Source organism: Ambystoma mexicanum, chromosome 6q, assembly GCF_040938575.1.
Source record: "Ambystoma mexicanum isolate Mex_15411 chromosome 6q, UKY_AmexF1_1, whole genome shotgun sequence".
In the NCBI taxonomy this organism is placed as follows: Eukaryota; Metazoa; Chordata; class Amphibia; order Caudata; family Ambystomatidae; genus Ambystoma; species Ambystoma mexicanum.
In genome coordinates this window covers 1,038,686,008-1,038,703,706 of record NC_090937.1, presented here as the reverse complement: position 1 = coordinate 1,038,703,706, position 17,699 = coordinate 1,038,686,008, and the positions used below count along the sequence as shown (strand labels likewise).

The 17,699-nt window shown below is 47.9% G+C and overlaps 1 protein-coding gene across 1 annotated transcript in view; it reads left to right on the top strand.

Annotated features, from left to right (window-relative positions):
* The window catches only part of PDGFRL (platelet derived growth factor receptor like), a 707,591-nt gene that overhangs the window by 689,098 nt on the left and 794 nt on the right, over window positions 1–17,699 (top strand). The window lies entirely within an intron of this gene.

The following is a 17,699-nucleotide window of genomic DNA, read 5'->3' as shown; positions in this document are numbered from 1 at the left end:
ATAACCTGTTCACCAAACCTCTCTTTGATTTGTTGGATGCGCTCGGCATAGCATACACGAACTATGCCGACGACAACCAAGTCCTCCGCCCCCCTTACTGGAGACTACGACAAGGATGTAGAAGCCCGCCTCCAGATATACTCCACTATCCAAACCTGGATGGCCATCAGGGGCCTCTGCCTAATTGGGGATAAAACTGAGATCATCATCATGGGCCCCAAGGAAATCATCTCCAAACTCAATGCTAAATACACTGACTTCATCATCGACCACACTAACATAACAGTCTCCTCAGCTCTTAAGACCCTCGGAGTCTACTTAGACATGACTCTCTCGATGTCAAGATAGGTCAGCGTCATCACTTGGGCCTCTGCTCACACCACTAAATATATAGCGGCCATAAAACCTTTTCTAACCACTCAGAACTGCCTATCCATAGCAAGAGCCACAATAGGAGCCAGACTCGATTACTGCAACGCCCTCCTGGCAAGCACCTTGACTACAAACATCAATAGGCTCCGAATAACACAAAACAATGCGCTCCACGCAGCCCTTCACATTCCTAAAAGGGACCATATATCCCAAGCCAGACGTGATGACCACTGGCTCCCAGTCAAGGAAAGGATCAACTTCAAAATCCTCACTCTTACACACAAATGCCCTGGAAGTCCCTCTCTGCACCTGACAGAGACTGCGGCCGCCTCACGGTCTGAGCGGGGAAGGTGAGCAGAGGGAGGGGCACCTGTGCGCGCAGCAGCCCATCCTCACCCCCCTCCCTGACATACTGCAAGCAACGCTCCTCCGCGGGAGATGTTTGAGGCTGGCTGGAGACCCAACAGTGGTGAGACAAGTCCCAGTGATGGAGGCAGTTGGGAGCCCGCCTCCAGGGCCCGATACTTGAGCCGAGATCCCCGGACACAAGGGAGGAAGGCCCTGGTAGTGGGCACTGCTTGTGGATCCCAGGCCCCAATATTCACTGAGTGGTGCGGCAGACCCTTTTGAACTGCCGGGAGGATGGCACTATTATAATTCTATGTTCCACACTTAGGGAGCAGAGGCAGTCTGGAGCCTGCTCCCACTCCGCAGCAATCTCTGACTCGACAACAGAGTGGCACAGAGTTGGAAGAAGGCCCCAGTGGTGAGGACTCGGGGCCAGTGATATCTCCCTGTGACAGCCTACATGGCTCAAAGGTGCCAACGTGGAAGACAGCGGGCGCTGACCCGGTGCTGGGGTCGGGGGACAGGGCAAACCTCAGTGAATTGGGGCGTAGGTGGGCCAAGGAGAAGGCACAGAGACGACACTGAGACCAGGGCTTAGAATCGGGGGACAGCACCACCTGGGTAAAGGACCCTCCCGGACACTTGGCTGAAAAGCGTGGGCCCCCAGTAGAATGCCCCGCCCCACGACACAGCGTACAACCTATTCTCCTGGAGCAGGGGGCTGACCTGGCTGCTCCCTTCCCCAGCTGCCCGAGACAGCACTGCAGTGCCAGCAATGGACCCTTGGACCCCACGAGCCCCACCGAAAAGCCACAGCCCGAGCCCCCCCGGGGCACGTAACACAAGTGAAGCACAGAGTGGGCGCAGCGGCAGAGAATCCAGACGCTGCCGCTTGCGGCAACAGCCCCAGCGTCCTTGCAGTTTCATCAAATCCAGACCCACTGCTGGGGTGGTTTCCATTGAACACCCCCACCCCCCTGCCGGAACGGAGTTGGCCTTCCCGCAATATGGGCAAGGAAGATAAAACCCAGCGAAAACTCACCTTTGAGGGGGGCTTCCTCCAAGACATCCAGGTCGCAACATCATGCGGAAGTATCAGAGCCTGCAGAAGAGATGGCAGGGGGAGCCGCCATGATCCCAGAGGTGGACATCAGATAGATACTGCTCGACCTCAAGGCAGGCATTGGGGGGCTTGACTCGAAACTAGATTCACTATCCTCTAAAGTTGACCTGCTCCACCACCGACTGGATAAACACGGAGACCGCCTAGACGAGTTAGAGCAAAGAGTATCCGGACTGGAAGATGGCTCAGCCTCGCTGGTTGACAGGATCTCATCCCTTGAAGTGCAGGTCAAGGGGGTGGCAGCTAAAAATGAATATCTAGAAGGGAGAGCCTGCAGAAATAATATCCGCCTGGTGGGGGTCAAAGAAAGACATATATATCCAGACTTCTCTGTGGCGGTGCAGTCCTCCCGGCAGTCCTTTGCAGGGTTCAAGAGACGACTGAGAGACCACAGCATCCAATACTCTATGTTGTTTCCTGCAAAACTCAGGATCCAGCACGAGGGGAGAACACAGTTCTTCACATCGCCAGAGGCGGCGAGTTTGTTTTTGGACGAGATCGGCAGACACTCCCCCCGCAACAACCCAAGACCCTGTTCAAACGATCGAGAACAGGACCGGGGTAACCGGACGGATCCGGGATGATGAGACCCAGATGGCATGGCAGTGAGAGAGCTATATAAATAGTGGTGTGATGACTGTCTGCACCGTAATCTCCAGCAAGTTTGCCTCAGTTTTTGATATGCTGCCAATTGGTGGTGGAGCCTCGCAGGCTTGGCCGGGCACTAGCGCCCCGTGCACAGCAATGTTTTTGGTTTGTGGTTGGGGTGTGACCAATGAGTGGGTTGGGGGTTGCCTGTGGGGGAGGGAGTTCTGGGTGGGCAAGGATAGGGGCTTTGTGGGGGTATAGGAGTAGAGGGGCAGTTTGGAACCAATGGGGGCGGGGAAGGGTTAGGGTTTGTTCAGGTTGTTGGGAGTCAGATTCTCACCAGAGTGCCCTGCCACTATATCCTATGGGACAGTGAGACTTTAGTATAAATGGGGGTTTGGCACCCCACCAATGCTTTGACACCCTGGCGATTACTGGGATTGCACGTAGCAACATGGAATATTAGGGGGTAACAGCCCCACCAAGATCCGGAATGTTGCACAAAACCTTAGACAGCACCGGATTGATGTGGGCTTCATCCAAGAAACCCACCTTACCCCCTCCTCTGGGAGGAAGTGGGGTGCCAACTGGGGATGCCACAGGTACTTCTCTTCCTACTCCGCTTATATAAGAGGGGTCACCATCCTTATCGGCAGGGACGTCAAGTTTCGCCTGATCTCAGCAGTGAGTGACGACGAAGGGCGGGCTCTTCTGGTGTATGGGGTCCTCGAGGGGGTTTCGGTGGTCCTATTGAATTCCTATGGCCCCAATTTAGACTGTTTGAATGCATTTGACTGGGTAATGGTACACCTAGCAGGATGTCAGGATGCCACTATAGTGATGGGGGGGGGACTGAACACTGTGCTGAACCCCCTTCTGGATACGACCAGGGGGGACAGGGTAGCGTTCCCAAGGCAGGTCTACAAGTACAAGAAATATGCAAAACATACAACCTTATCGACGCCTGGAGACCGACGCCTGGAGACATCAACATCGGGCGGACCGGGACTGCACCTAGCACTTCTGGGTCCACAGCTCCAGCTCTAGGCTTGATTATTTTTTGGTGTTCTGTGAGGGGAGGTTTCAATGGGGCGCCTGTCAAATACTCTCACGGACTCTCTCCGATCACGCTCTGTTATTCTTGGAATGTGGGTTGGGCAGACCAGGGGGCAGTGGTGGGCCACTCTTGGCGATTTAAACCCAGCGCGGTACAAGATGCAGTGTTCCATCAGGAACTTTGGGCTGACATTCAATCCTTCCTCCAGGATAATGAGGGCTCTGTCTCACGGGCGGCATGCTCTGTGAAAGGCTAAAGTGCTTCATCAGAGGAGTAGTATGTCCAAAGAAAACAGGATTCTCAGGGACATTAGGAAGGAACTCACAAGGGGGGGAATCGAGGATCAAGGAGCTACAAACTGAGTATGCAGGGACCTCAAACCACCGTACCCTTGCGCAGCTCTGGGAGGAGCTCGATAGATTCAGAACAAACGCAGACCGGAAGGTTCGGTTCATGGCTCGCGGCCATTAAATAAGACAATATGGCGAGGGACAGAAGCCAGGGGCATTGTTAGCACGAATTATAGCGGCCAAGAGGCAACCCCCACAAGTGGAAAGCGTGGAAGACCCAAGGGCAATCTAGTGAACTCTGAGAAGGGTATTGCAGCGTCGTTACAGTCCTTTTATGGGAATTAGCTAGATCCACGAATTTGCAGAAGTTGTGGGCACTGCAGCGTTACTTAGATGAGGTGGAGCTATATTGGGTGGAGGTGTACCTCTGCAAACCTCTTGAGCAGACAGTATCCCTGGAAGAAATTGTAAGGATAATGAAGGAACTCCCGGGGTCGAAGTCGCCGGGACCCGACAGACTAACCAGAGAATTAGTATATGAAGAATCACTTGCAGCGAGATCGCTCCCACCCACGCTATGCGAGGGCAATATAGTGCTGATACATAAATTGGGGAAACATTGATATAAACAAGGAATTCTAATGGGTTTCCCAGTTTGTGTCAGCTGGATCAGAATCCCATTCTGACACCATATGTGAGGAGTCAGGAATGAAACTCGGACATAAGTTAGCCATGTTTTTGGTTAAAGGCTTTAAGTAAAAGGGGTAGGAAAGGCCTCCCTAGAACTGCTCTACCAGGAATTTCCCTACCTAAACCAAAATCAAAACTTCTATTCTGACCCTCACACTAAAAAATAAACTATAACACTAAAAAAGGGAAATGTCTTTACCCTCTGAGGCTCTTGAAAAAGTGTAGAATAAATGGCTCCAACACAAAAGTTATTTATAAATGCAGAGTTCTTGTTCCACAAATGGGGGCTCCCTTCTCCTTGATTTCTCTTCAATTAATGCAACAGTTCATTGTGTCTTTCTTGGCCTACAATAGCACTGTCACAATCATAACTCTGTATCTTTGTAAACACTTTTGTCAAGACTTGGAGTTTCTTCAAATGCTTAACACAGTTCTGATATTCCTTTACTTAGAAGTTCTTGTCCCTACACACTAGTAATTGCCTGGTGTACTCTCGTGGCAGGACTTCTTGTAGTTGCACACTTCTGATTGCCTGGTATACTCTCCTGCCAGGACCTCTCAGATTCATACACTTTTACTCTCCTGCCAGGGCTTCTGCTCCTTGCACAATTGTAATTGCCCAGTATTCTCCCCTGTCAGTGTTTCTTTTTCTTACCCACTTGTGTATACTTTCCAGCCAGGGTTTCTTGCATTCACATGGGATTTCTATCCTTTTCCACAATTGTCTATTTACGTGATTAGATAATATATCCTCTTGACATACATTTCGATTTGGTGTCCCTATGTATTTACATTCCATGCATTCACATACTGACAAGGGTTTTAACTCTCTTCACTTTAGTCTCTTCGCTTTCTCTACTTGTGTGGTTCTTGTTACTGTTATTGGTATTTGGCATGATTGCTGATATGCCCCAGGGTCCCCACTGTCTTTGGGCTGACTCACCGGCTCTTGCTGGCCTTCTCTGTCTTTTTCACGGTCGTTCAGTGAAGGTTTCCCTTTGGTTTCCCTTTGAGGCCGTTTCGTGTTAGTTTTCCCATCTCTTGAGGCGTCTCTTCCACTCGCCCGCTTTGCTTCAGGCTTTGGTAAGAAAGGGATTGCTTGTGACGACTGGTAAATGCCCAGGAGTCTTTCCCTGACTCCTGGCATCCTGGCAGCCTGACCCGCTCTGTCAGCGGCTCCCTTCTTCTTTGCCGATGAGCCACACGGCTACACCACGCTTGCTTCTGCTTGCGGTCCTGCACGCCTCCCACAGAGGTGAAACATTGTCTCTCCAACAGCAGCCTCTAGCATCTTGTTTCTGTCCTTTACTTTCCTGGGCACAGGTGTCTGTGGGGAATGACTAAAGGGCTTGCTGGGCTTACCCCACGCTGCATTACTCTTTCCCTCATCTTCGTCCCAGTACTTGAGTGATACTGGGACAAAAAGTCCATTGCTGGTGATTGATATCCAAAGCTTGATCACTTTGAACTGGTTCTAAATGGCAAAGTATTTTTGGATGATTGAAAAATGGACTGGGAGAAGGCAGTCTTGTAACTTTTACAAGATATATCAAGGTTTGAGGTTTGGCTTATTTGATGTGGGGAAAGGTTTTCCCTATTCTTCAAGGGGGAGGTGAAGATGAAGGACAATAGACAGTGCTTTAAGTGGGCCGGGGCCTGCCGGGGCCGGGCCCCGGCAGTCTCCAAAAAGTGAGGCTGAGCCGGGGCCCTGCCGGGGCCCCCTAGCCCCACCACGCCATGGTAGGACGCATTATCCCTCCGCGGCCGCAGCCGCAACGAGAGATGCGCCCGCCAGTTAAACGTCAGGCAAGCTGACAGACGTGCCAGCCAGCCACAGCGTCGCTGTGACTGGCTGGCACTTCCGTCAGTCTCTGTAACTTTCTCTGATGACCCCTCATCTGAGGGGCCATCAGAGGAAGCTACAGTCCCTTAGTTCCCCTCGCCAGGTCACTGACCCTCAGCGAACCCGCGGGCTCCATGATCTAATATGTAGATTAGATCACAGAGCCCGCGGGTTCGCAGAGAGTGAAAGACGCCTCGGGGTCAGTGCTCTGAGCAGAGACCACTGAGCCCGAGGCGCCTTTCTCCTTTGGCAAGGCTTTATAAAAGATGCCTTCAACTGTGTACGTTTAAGCCATCTTTTATACACGTAGAAATATTTCTATGTTTATAACAGATGGCTTGAATCGTACACAATTCAAAGCAACTTTTATAAAGCTTTGTCGACGGACAAAGCCACCTTGGGTTTTGTCCGTCCTCAACGCTTTATAAAAGATGCCTACGTTTCAAGACGTCTTTTATAAACATAGACATATGTTACAAATGTCTATGTTTATAAAAGGCAGCTTGAATAGTACACAAACCATAGTAAGGTAAGCACACAAGTGTGCGTAACTTACTATGGTGTGTGCACTTTCAAGCCACCTTTTATAAACATAGAAATATGTAACATTGCTATGAATATAAAAGAAGGCTTGAAAAATACACAAACCATAGTAGTACGCAAACAAATATATAAATGCTCAAATACATTTATATATTTGTTTGCGCACCTTACTATGATTTGTGCACTTTTAGGCCACGCCCACAATGGAGGCCACGCCTCCAAACGAGGGCCCCCCCTCAATTTCTTACCCCACTTAAAGCACTGACAATAGATCATAAGGGTCTTAAGTATGGGAGAATTATCTTCACAGGCAAATCATCCAATAAAGCCATGCCATCTCCCCAGAGGTTGTCTCCTCCCATGTGATGCTCCCTCATATAGCTGCCCCCAGGGTCAGAATCAGGTAGCGACTGCCGTCTCCTGGCCACATGGGAGGAGGTCACAGCTAGGAGATCAGTGATGACTCCTTTGGATTCATCACAATTGCTAATGTTTTATGATGTTTCTCATCTCTGCACAGTATTCTCAGTGCAACAAACGTTATCGAGAACATCTTGTGTGATTGTAAAACTTGATTAACACAGCGTTGAACCTTTTTCTTTGCACTGGATTTGGATTTGCCAATGCTTATTCACATTGATTTTGAATACAACAAAAAGCTGAAACAGAGTGAAAACTCGAGAATTGCTGTCACTTAGTCTGCAGTCAAACCTACTCCTGGACCGAAATAATTATCATGAAACAGGAATGTGAGTTTAGCTTGCAGTTACACGATGACTGGGCTGTGAACATGTCAGAGGGACAGAAGGCTCCATCACAGGATGCACCTGCTGAAAGAGTGCTTCTCTGGCACAAGAAGGGATGTTCTGAATGGAGGCTGGCGCTGCGGCCTTGGTTGGAATTCCAGAACTGGGTCAGGCACCTTTCAAGTAGTGTTCTCTTGCTGTGGATCCTTCTGAATACTTGGATTGCATTTCCAAAGTGTTCTGTAGCAAGTGAGGCAGCTCTGCCCTGAGTAAGTGATTTAAAAGACATGCCCAGACTCCCAAAGGGATCGCTCTAGATAATCTTAATCTCCTGAGGGATAGGTCTACCATCTACATGCTGTAAGGTCTGTGTGGATCCCTGCTGAGATTCACATTGCATCATGCTCTGAAAATCCAGTCTTGAGGGTAGTAATAATGGAACCAAAGTTATTTGTAAATCTGTTTCTGAAGACTAGCTCTGATAATTCATTAACATGGGGTTGCACTGGACCGTGAGGGATAAACACTGTATTCTGACCCAGTGAAGGGCTGTCAGCCAAACAGGTGGCTGGGAACTGCTAGTGTCTGCCCATGCTCTCTCAGCCATTCATGCCCTTCCCCTGGAGCCACCATGTCTTTTTCCCTGGTAGCCTACCACCTGTTGTGTGGCCAAGATGTGTTGTAGCACCCTGCCCCTTGAAGGGAGCACCGTAGCCAAAGGAAGGGGAGAAGCCATGAACGGATATGACCGTTCTACATTAAAGTTAATTGAAGGAACACCCCGTCTCTGTCTCTATTTTTCTGTTGGGGATTTGTCCACCTGGGGCCAACAACTGGTGACAAAGGGGAAAGGACCCTCCCCAGACACCGTTCGCTGAGATTTTCAGAATTCTTTTTAAAAAATGAAGAAGGAAATGTTCCCAAACACATAACATTGGTACTAAGGAGAAAAGATTCTAGACAAGCAGGTGCACATTTTCATTGCAATATAAGTATTTGTAAAGTGGTGATGGACAACCATGCAGGTGGAATAAAGTGTGCCTCACCAAATTAAGGAGGCACTGGCCACCCAGGTACACAGAGGCACTTCCCATGGCCATAAGAGCTATTGCCCAAAGGATGGGCCCTGGTGCACTTACGTGCTGCCTGCAAGGATCTCCCTACAGAATATATCCACACTGAGTGCGAAATCCGTGGTTTAGGCTGTGCTACCCCTGCCACAAGCCAACCCTGGCCGCGTGGACAGCTTAATTAGTAAGCAAGCCCACGGAACAACCACTCAGCGTGCCAGTAGTACCTGACGCCCAACCCCAGGGACACCATGCAGGATTAAGGTGCCGCACAAGTGGCGGCCCTCTGGCTAGTTAGAAAGTGTTTCTACAGAAGCCAAGTCCATTTACATTACTACCGCAACAGGACCTGGTTCCAAGGTGGACTGAATGTGTTGAGGAATTTGAGGACTTTATTAGGGCGGCAGGGGAGGAAACGTCGCCTGTACTCAAGGAAATATTCATGAACTTGGCAGGGAAGGTGATCAAAGGCATCATCAAGACGATCCCAGCGGGCGAGAGAACCACATATGACGACCTCGTTTCAGCTCTGAGGAAGAAGCTAGTAATACAACCCAACAGAGACTATGAGAGATATGCATTCAAACAGTGCTCACAATCACCTCATGAAACGATGGAAGTGTTCATCGCTCATCACTCGTCTCCGACAGAAACTGGTCCACTGCCAGTTCTCTCAGTTCTCGGACGAAAAAGCCATTCGTTTGCATTTCATCGAGGTCTGCGTGTCCTTTACGTTCTGAAAACAACTCTTGGAAAAAGCCTGCAATGATTGATGAAGTCATTGAGATGGCAAGAGTTCATGAACGAGTAGAAATACAAGCTACGACAATGGAAACACCAAAAAAGAAAAGTGAGAAGGACGAAACTAGGGCTGCTTTCTCGAAGTCCAGGGCACCCACTCACAACCCCACTGTGGCAAGACTTCCACTGAAAGATGGCTATATGCAGTTTTCGGATGAGCCCCTGCCCACAGAGGACATATTTTCGATGTGCACCCCCTGCTCCAACTGGCCATCGATGACATCCTACACCCTCTACCAACCCCTACAGACTCACCTGCTGCCTTGGGATTTCCAACCACTTAGTCCACTGCGCTCCCTCCTCATCCGTCCTGGGCCACCATAGAAACTGAAAAGGGGCATGGTCCCTTTTCTATATGCTTTGGAGACGGCCACCTTAGATTTTTTTAACAGGAGATTGGTCTTCCGCAATACACGCTGAGTCCTTCTCCCTCAAAAAGAAGTCCTTTTTCACGCTTCTCACCCCGGAGGGAGCCCTGGAGTATGAATAGCAATCACCCTTTTATACAGGGCGTACAAGTGCTAATAACAAGGCTGAGCCTTTCACTGACCACCTGTGGGCTGGTGAGCCATTGCCGGCACTGTAAACCCCTGCACGAGGGGGTGATAGCTGTGTTATTTCCAAGATTTGTCAGTCAAAGGCTATAATTCTTGAAACATGACTTGTGCCACGGATTGCTAATTGAGCAGTCACTGCTTGCTCATCTTGGCCTCCACTCTGACCACATTGACCATTTCTGTACGGAAACACATTCTGAACGATGTCCTTTATTGAAAGTCATATTGTTAGGCTGCAGAGTTGGCGTTTTGGAAAGCATTGTAAACACGTGTCCTCAAATGACTTTTGGATATAGCTGAAGAGCGCTTTAGCTCTCAGACAGTGTTAAAGCAGAGTGGGAAAAACAACAAAACACACCAAGAAGGGCGGTGCAGTACCAAAGACCAGTCACTTGGTTCACATGTTTGGTGCATCATTTTACAGTGGTGGTTCGGTGCAGTACTTCTTTTAATTGAAGTAACTCACAGAGGGAGGCACTCTGGTAATACTAAGGCCACAGAGGTCGTTAGCATGGCACACAGGGCCCTGGAGAGTGCAGGTTTTAGGCTCTGATCCAAGCCTGCTCCCTCAACAACACCTATATCCATCTCCCTGGTGTTCCACCTCATGTGGACTGCTGGAGGATGAAAAGCGGACTGCCCTGCAATGTTATAAAACAATAAATACAGAAATTCTTCAATTAAAACACACAAATATCCTTTCAGGCCTATTGGCTTTTTGAATGTTTGCTTGACATGCTACGCCATGAGGAAGACTTCCCTTACTGCTCTCTTAATTCTTTGTAAATACCAACCTCATGCCTCCAAGAAACATAACCACTTCAGTTAGGTAAATTAGTGGAGTCCCTACCTAGTTTATCACCTTTCTCCTGCCCCCATTCCACGATCCTTGTTGCAAGCGGTGTACACTGTATCTATTTGCGAGAGACACAGTTTGACAGTGGCAAAGTTAGACAGTAAAACATGGAACCGGTCTGCAGAGGCCAGTGGTAGGAGTGTTGGAAGGAGGTAGTCATGTGCCTTGTTGCGTCTTTAATGCCTTGCTATACAATTGAATGCTTTGTTATGACTTATATACCTAACAGTCCTTGTTATGCCTCGCTAGATGTGGCTTCTTGATTGCTGCCCAAGTTGTTTTGCTCCCGATTGATGTGTCGCGCCATGACCATATCAGATGCTGTGATATTATACTCCTATTTAACGTTTGGTACCTATTCTGCACCCTCTTAATATTCTCAGCCACTCACCCTAGCTGGCATCTCATCATACCACAGCACTTACACCTACACTAAACCAAACACAAGTATCAGAATCACGTTATTGGTGCAATCACAAACCACATGGCACAGAAACGGGGATCATAATTGTATTATTATTTATATTTAAAAAAAAACATTGGGTGGAGGATGGACTACAATAAATGGGTATGTCAAGAGGGAAAGAAATAAGAAAACAGCGAACTGTCCTAATATCAATGCAAAGCATGCAAGGGTTTTGTAATCACACGTATTGGAGGTTCACAGTCCATGTCTAAGCTAAACCTAATCTTAAATAACTTGAGGTCCATGGTCCATCACTACTCTACATAAAAACAAGATTCCTGAATATGGGTCCTGCCCACTTCTCGTCAAATATGTCCAGATGTCATGACATGTCTGGATCTGAATACAAGTTCTCTCTGTTGTTCAGGCTTGTGCAGATAGTGATGACGTCTGGGAGAAGATGTCTTTATCCCGAAGATGAGGTGACAACCGCAAGCAAGAGAATAAGCAACCCCTTTCACACTCCTGCCTTTTGGATAATCACTGCTCAACTTGTCTCTGCTCGTCATGCTAAGCTCTCCTCTAGGCTAATTCTCCTTGATCTATCTGCGGCATTCGATACTGTTGATCACACACTCCTTATTTCCTCCATTTCTTTTTTGGTTATTACTGGTTCTGGCCTTGAATGGTTCCACTCCTATCTTTCTCAGTTTCTCAGCGGTCCTATTCTGTAACTTGGGCTGGACACACTTCTACCTCATTTCCTCTTCACTACAGTGTCCCTCAAGGTTCTCTACTTGGTTCTCGCATTTCTCTCTCTACAGTCCCCCACTCTCTGCTCTTATTTCTTCATTTAATCTTTCCTTTCATCTGTACGCAGATGAAACACAAATCTTTCTCTTTTTCTTCCTTTGACTCTATTCTGCACTCCATTTTATCAAATTGCCTTTCTGCTGTTAATACTGGATATCTTCCCATTTCCACACCTCAATCCTTCTAAGACTGAGGTCCTGTTTTTCGGCTTCAACTATTCTGTCTACTCTTCCTCCTCTGGCTCTCTTTTTTCCTCCTTCCTCTCTGCCATTTTCCTCTTGTGCACTCAATTTGGGCGTTATCTTTGATCCCTCGCTTTCCTTTAAACTGCATATCTCTTCTACTGCTCGCTCCTGCCACTATGCCCTTTTTAACATGTGTCATGCTCGCTTCTATCTCCCATTTCATGCTGCTAAACCTCTTCGGTTCTGCCTGGTCTTTTCTCATATCGACTATTGCGCTTCTCTTATTGGCCTTCCTGCTTCACATCTTCTTCCTCTCTGATCTGTTTATATTTCTTCGGTTTGTCTTCTCTTCTCTTTACCTTTCCGCTCCTCCATCACATCTTCTTGACTGTCTATTTCACTGCTTCCCTTTGAAACACGTGTTCTCTACCAATTTCTTTCTATTGTTTTTAAGTGTACTCACGGCTTGATGCCTCATCTTTCATCGCTAGTCTCGTTCTTATCTCCAACTCGGACTCTCCGATCACAGAATCTGCCCTCTTAGCCCCTAAACACTGGAATTTTCTGCCCCGCTCTATCCGCTCCTCATCTCTTCATATTTTTCAATCTAACATGAAAGCTAATCTTCTCTCCCTTCTTTCTACTTAGTGACTTTGTTTCTCTCCCCCTCCTTCTGTTTTTAGTTGTTTTTTGCATTATTATGTACATTGTACAGTTTTTCTAATATTTTGGAATAGCGCGTTCGGCGAAGGGCACTTTATAAATTCAATAAATTAAATTAAAATGAAACTGGTAGGCATCCCCACCCCTTACTTGTGTTTGTCTGCATAGAGTGTACATGCTCTCTATCTGAGTTTCAACTATCTGCCTTTCTCTCCAGCAAGCTTCCATTAATCGACCGGTGGCTTTGCTGTTCCACAGGTGCTTGGACTGTAACTCCCAGCTAGATTTGTTTCTTCTAATTCTGTATCGTTTGTGATTTTACTCCAGAAAGTAGAAGGGCATCTGGCACCAAGTCTCTGAGCCCTTCACCAAAGTTTCGCCATTTACTTCCTACATTAGCCCTAACCTCCCTTCTGGTATGGCTTTTCTGGTCTATAACGACCTTCTTCTCTTTCTGACTCTAGGATTGGCTTTCTTGGCAGGGCCACACTGCTTCACATTTCTCCCTAGGATGCAGTAGTACTTTGTCTCTTTTCCTCTGTCTCTGTAAACCCTGCTCAATCTTCAGTAACAACGTGTTTTTTTATTTCTGCTCAACTTCCACATATTGAGACTTCTCAGCTCTTTTGTTTATACTGTAGTTGATTGAAAGATTGGGTGAGGCAGGGTTTTAATAGATGGATCTGTGTTTCTGCTAGTCTCGTTAGTCACGATTGATTCATCCTAGTCAGGTCCACCTCCTCCACATGACTTTCGATGTTTTCGTCAGTTGCAGCCCCTTCCTCCAATGAAGCTTTGTTCTTGATGTAGAGTTCACTGTGGCTTGACAAGGCTTCCAGGGATAAGGGTCGCTACCATCTTGGAGTCAGGCAGTTCCCAATGTGGTGGCTACCCTGTACTGCACGTGTTCCCTGATGGCTTTGTTGTCCATTTCTATCCTCAGAGCACATAGAGCCAAGGTTTGTGGTGTAGTAATGGGCCAGCTGAGATAGACTCCTCTCTGCTTCTGAGGGTGGGTTCTCTGGTCTCTGTACCAGTTTTTTCAGTCTTTCCATGTCATCCATTGGTCTGAAAATAAAGTTCATGGGCCAAGTACCTGAAGTCAGGAGGGGCATGGATAGTGACTTAGCCTTTTGCCATGTTTCCTCAAAGAGTCCCCGAGAGAGAGAGGAATTGGAGCATCCACTATGTACCCCCCAACCCCAGAGGTCCCATCAAGGAGTGGGTGGTGCCCTCTGGCTTGCAGAACTCCCCAAACCACCTACCTGGCCCTAAAACAGCTCATTTCATGACATACCACAAAGCACAGATCCAAAATCGCTTAAACGGAATCTGATCATCACACACAGAGTTACACACTTATGAGACTCCAGCACACATATGACCACATATGAGCATAACACTCAAACTTAAACTTACCATAACAGCCATTGACCAGACACAAGCGTGCCCACCTCAGGGGGCAACCAGGCCATGACCCAAATGACTACACAGTAAAAACACCTAGAAGCTTGCTGCACACAGTCAATTTCCTTACAATCTGCATGCATCAATATAACAACAAAGCAATCTTGCACTGCTCCTCCTGCTCCTACTAACCAAACCCAACCAATCCTCTGGCAGGGCTAAGCGCCAAAAGAAAATGAAAATGGCAGCAGTTATGTTGCGGCTTGTGGCCTCCCTCTGGAACAGCCTCCCTGCCTCCCTCAAACTTGAGCAATACCACCTCTGGTTCGGGAAGCAACTCAAGACCTTCCGTTTTGCTTTCTTTCTTCCTCTACCCTGCTGATATCCCGACTGCTCCAGGCACTGGTCACCTGGTTACCCTCTGAACTCGGGCCCTGGCTCCTGAATGTCTAGTTGCCCTTGCACTGCCTCTGGGCTTACCCAGCACTTATGGTCTGTATCTACAACCCTACAGTCCCTTCTCGCCGCACTTATGAGCCACTCTCTGGCTGCACTTATTGAGGTACCTGCACTTCTCCCCTTCCATTTCCCTGCACTTGCACGATCTGACACAAGGGCTAGTAAGATTGTTGTTTTTGTCCCCCCTACTGTTTCCCCCTCCTTATTTTGTTGCACCTAGAAACACTTGTGTTCAGGCGTGTTATAAATGCCATATCACATAAACTCCAATATCATAACAAAACTAAACTGGTAAGCGGATGCTGTTAAATAGCTTCTACTTTGGAATCTATTGGGGAAAGCTAATATTAGTTACCACTGTGAGAAACCTAAGGGTATTCTCACTCCTACTCCCCTGGATCCTCTTCTCAGGTGGCTAGGGAAAGGCCATCGCTTTTGGATCCTGACCCCGGGGGTGGAGAAGCGAGGGAGGATCACCTGAGGGTCCTTGGGGGAGACATGATACCCCCCTTTTCCTGTTCAGAAACAACCTAGCCCTTTGTAGGCTACTGTAGAATAGCTCCCCCCATTTCCCAACATTGGACATTTGAAAGTACTGGGACGAAGAAGAAGAGATAGAGTAATAATTACTACACCTTTATTTCACCACTTTGAACCGGAACGAGGAAGATGCCTGTGCCTTTAACTATGCGCAATGGTGAATCCACACTTGCAACCTGTTGAAGGGTTTAAGGTGTATAAAGAGAGGCGAGGGAAACAACATGAAGAGAGACATAGAGGCCTTTGTGGAAGCTGCCAGCAGGGGACCAGTGTTGTGAGGAGGCAGCCGTGGTGGGGCGTGCCAGGAAGCCAGGACGCCTACCAAAGCCCAGGAAAACTGTGGAGCCCCCAGGACAGGTGGGACGTTGGATTGCAACAGAAGTGGGAGCCTTTGTGCGTGTAGCAGCATCTGCGAGCGAGCAGGAAGAAAAGGACACTGTCCGCATCGAGGAGAAGGAGATGCCGGCGGTGCTGCAGAGCACCAGAAGTGCGAGTGGGGCTTGCAGGGGCTGGTCCGTCGACCAGCGAAGCAAGAAGAAGGCAGCCAAAGCTGCCAGAGAGGAAGCCGTATAACGGTGAGTGTCAGGGGAGTCACTCGGAGCTGGGGTGCCTCTAGAGCACTGTGTGTGAGTAACGCAGTGCCAGTTAAGACTTATTGAACGCTGAGCGGGTGAAAACTTGAAACAATAATGAAATACATATATTGAATACCGAAGTGGGTGCAAACTTCAAACATTAATGAAATACATATATTGAATACTGAATTGAGTGCTATTAAATACTTAATGGAGTGCAAAACTTGAAACAAATATATTGAATACTGAACTGAATGAAAAGTGGAACTTGGGCCCAAGCGGGCATATTTAATACAGAACATTATGTTTTATGGGCAAAGCTAATGCCGAGCAGAAGTCAAGAGGTAAGTGCCAATTTGAAATTCATCATGCGGAAAATAGTGCAAGTGTGAAGAATTGTAACAAAAGGTGGGGTATGTACTAGACCACCAGAAAGTGAATTTGGTAACTTTATAACTGGAAACACAACAAAGGGCAAAGCCTGGCAAGAGAGGTGTGACAGGTGGGGCCAAAGCCAAGAGGCTAACTGGGAGAAACCAGGAAAGTGTGAACCTGCCCCTAAAGTCAACAGGCTGAGACTTGGCAAATGAATGTGAATCTGTACACAGGAACAAGTGCAGATTAACTTGTGTGAACTGGAGAGCTTGGGGTTTCCTGCTTGCGTGACCTGTAATGGGTGGACCATGTTGTCTGACAACTGCACCTAGACCAGTGAGCCTTACATGAGGAAAACTAAAAGACATTGGGCCTCATTACGGTTCTGGCAGTAACCGTGGTGGTCATACCGGTGGGTTGCCGCAGGACCCGTAATGATTTATCGGTGCCTGACTTCCCGGTAACACCGGGGGATTAGAACCCCAGCAGACCGGAAAGTCAAGCGGCTGGGAATTGTAAATCATCATTCCCACAGAGTCCCATAGGAGACTATGGGAGTGGGTACCACGGAAGCACCAGCACCGCTATTAACGGTGCCGGTACTTCAGTGAAAACTCTGAGGGTGGGTGCCGTTCTGCCAGGCAGGTCTGACCTGCCGGGTGGGACAGCACCCGCCCGCAGACCTGTAATATGCCGGTCTGGAAACAACGGTGCTGGTAAACTTACCAGCACCATTTTCTCTGGACTGGCAGTCTCAGAATGAACCCCAATGTAAAAGAAACTAATGAGAAGTACTATAAGCAGACTGTGGAAGCTAACCAGAGGATGCTACATTGAAGTCTTGGGGAAGAGAACCCTGAGACTTGATAGACTACAAGTGCTGTCTTGAGGACAGAGCCTCAAGACCAATTTGCCTTTGAACTGTGTTGCTTGAGACTTGGGGAAGGGAGCACCAAGGCATGTGTCGAACCCTATTGCATTGAACTTGAAAAGGGTAATCTTAAGACTTTGTGAACTTTCTTGAACTTGGGGAATGGAAGCTGAAGAAGAAGCTAAGAGCTGGACAAAGCACCAAATTTTACGTTGAACACCATTTCTTACATTATTGACATCCATACGCATTGTATAGTTTTAGTTGTGAGGGCAAGGATAGGATTTGGACATAGACAGACTTTTCAGTTGACCTCTTTGACTCAGACTGTCCTTAATTCTGCTCAGGTAGGGGAATCTCACGTTAGCATAGGGCAAGTTAGGCCTTCTACCATACTGACATTTAATTTAATAAATGATCTTATTTTGAACTACAAGTCTGTTGTCTGTGTCTTACTTCATGATGCTTTCACACCGCATAATTGTCAAAAGGCCTAGGGTATACTTGAAATCCCAAAATCA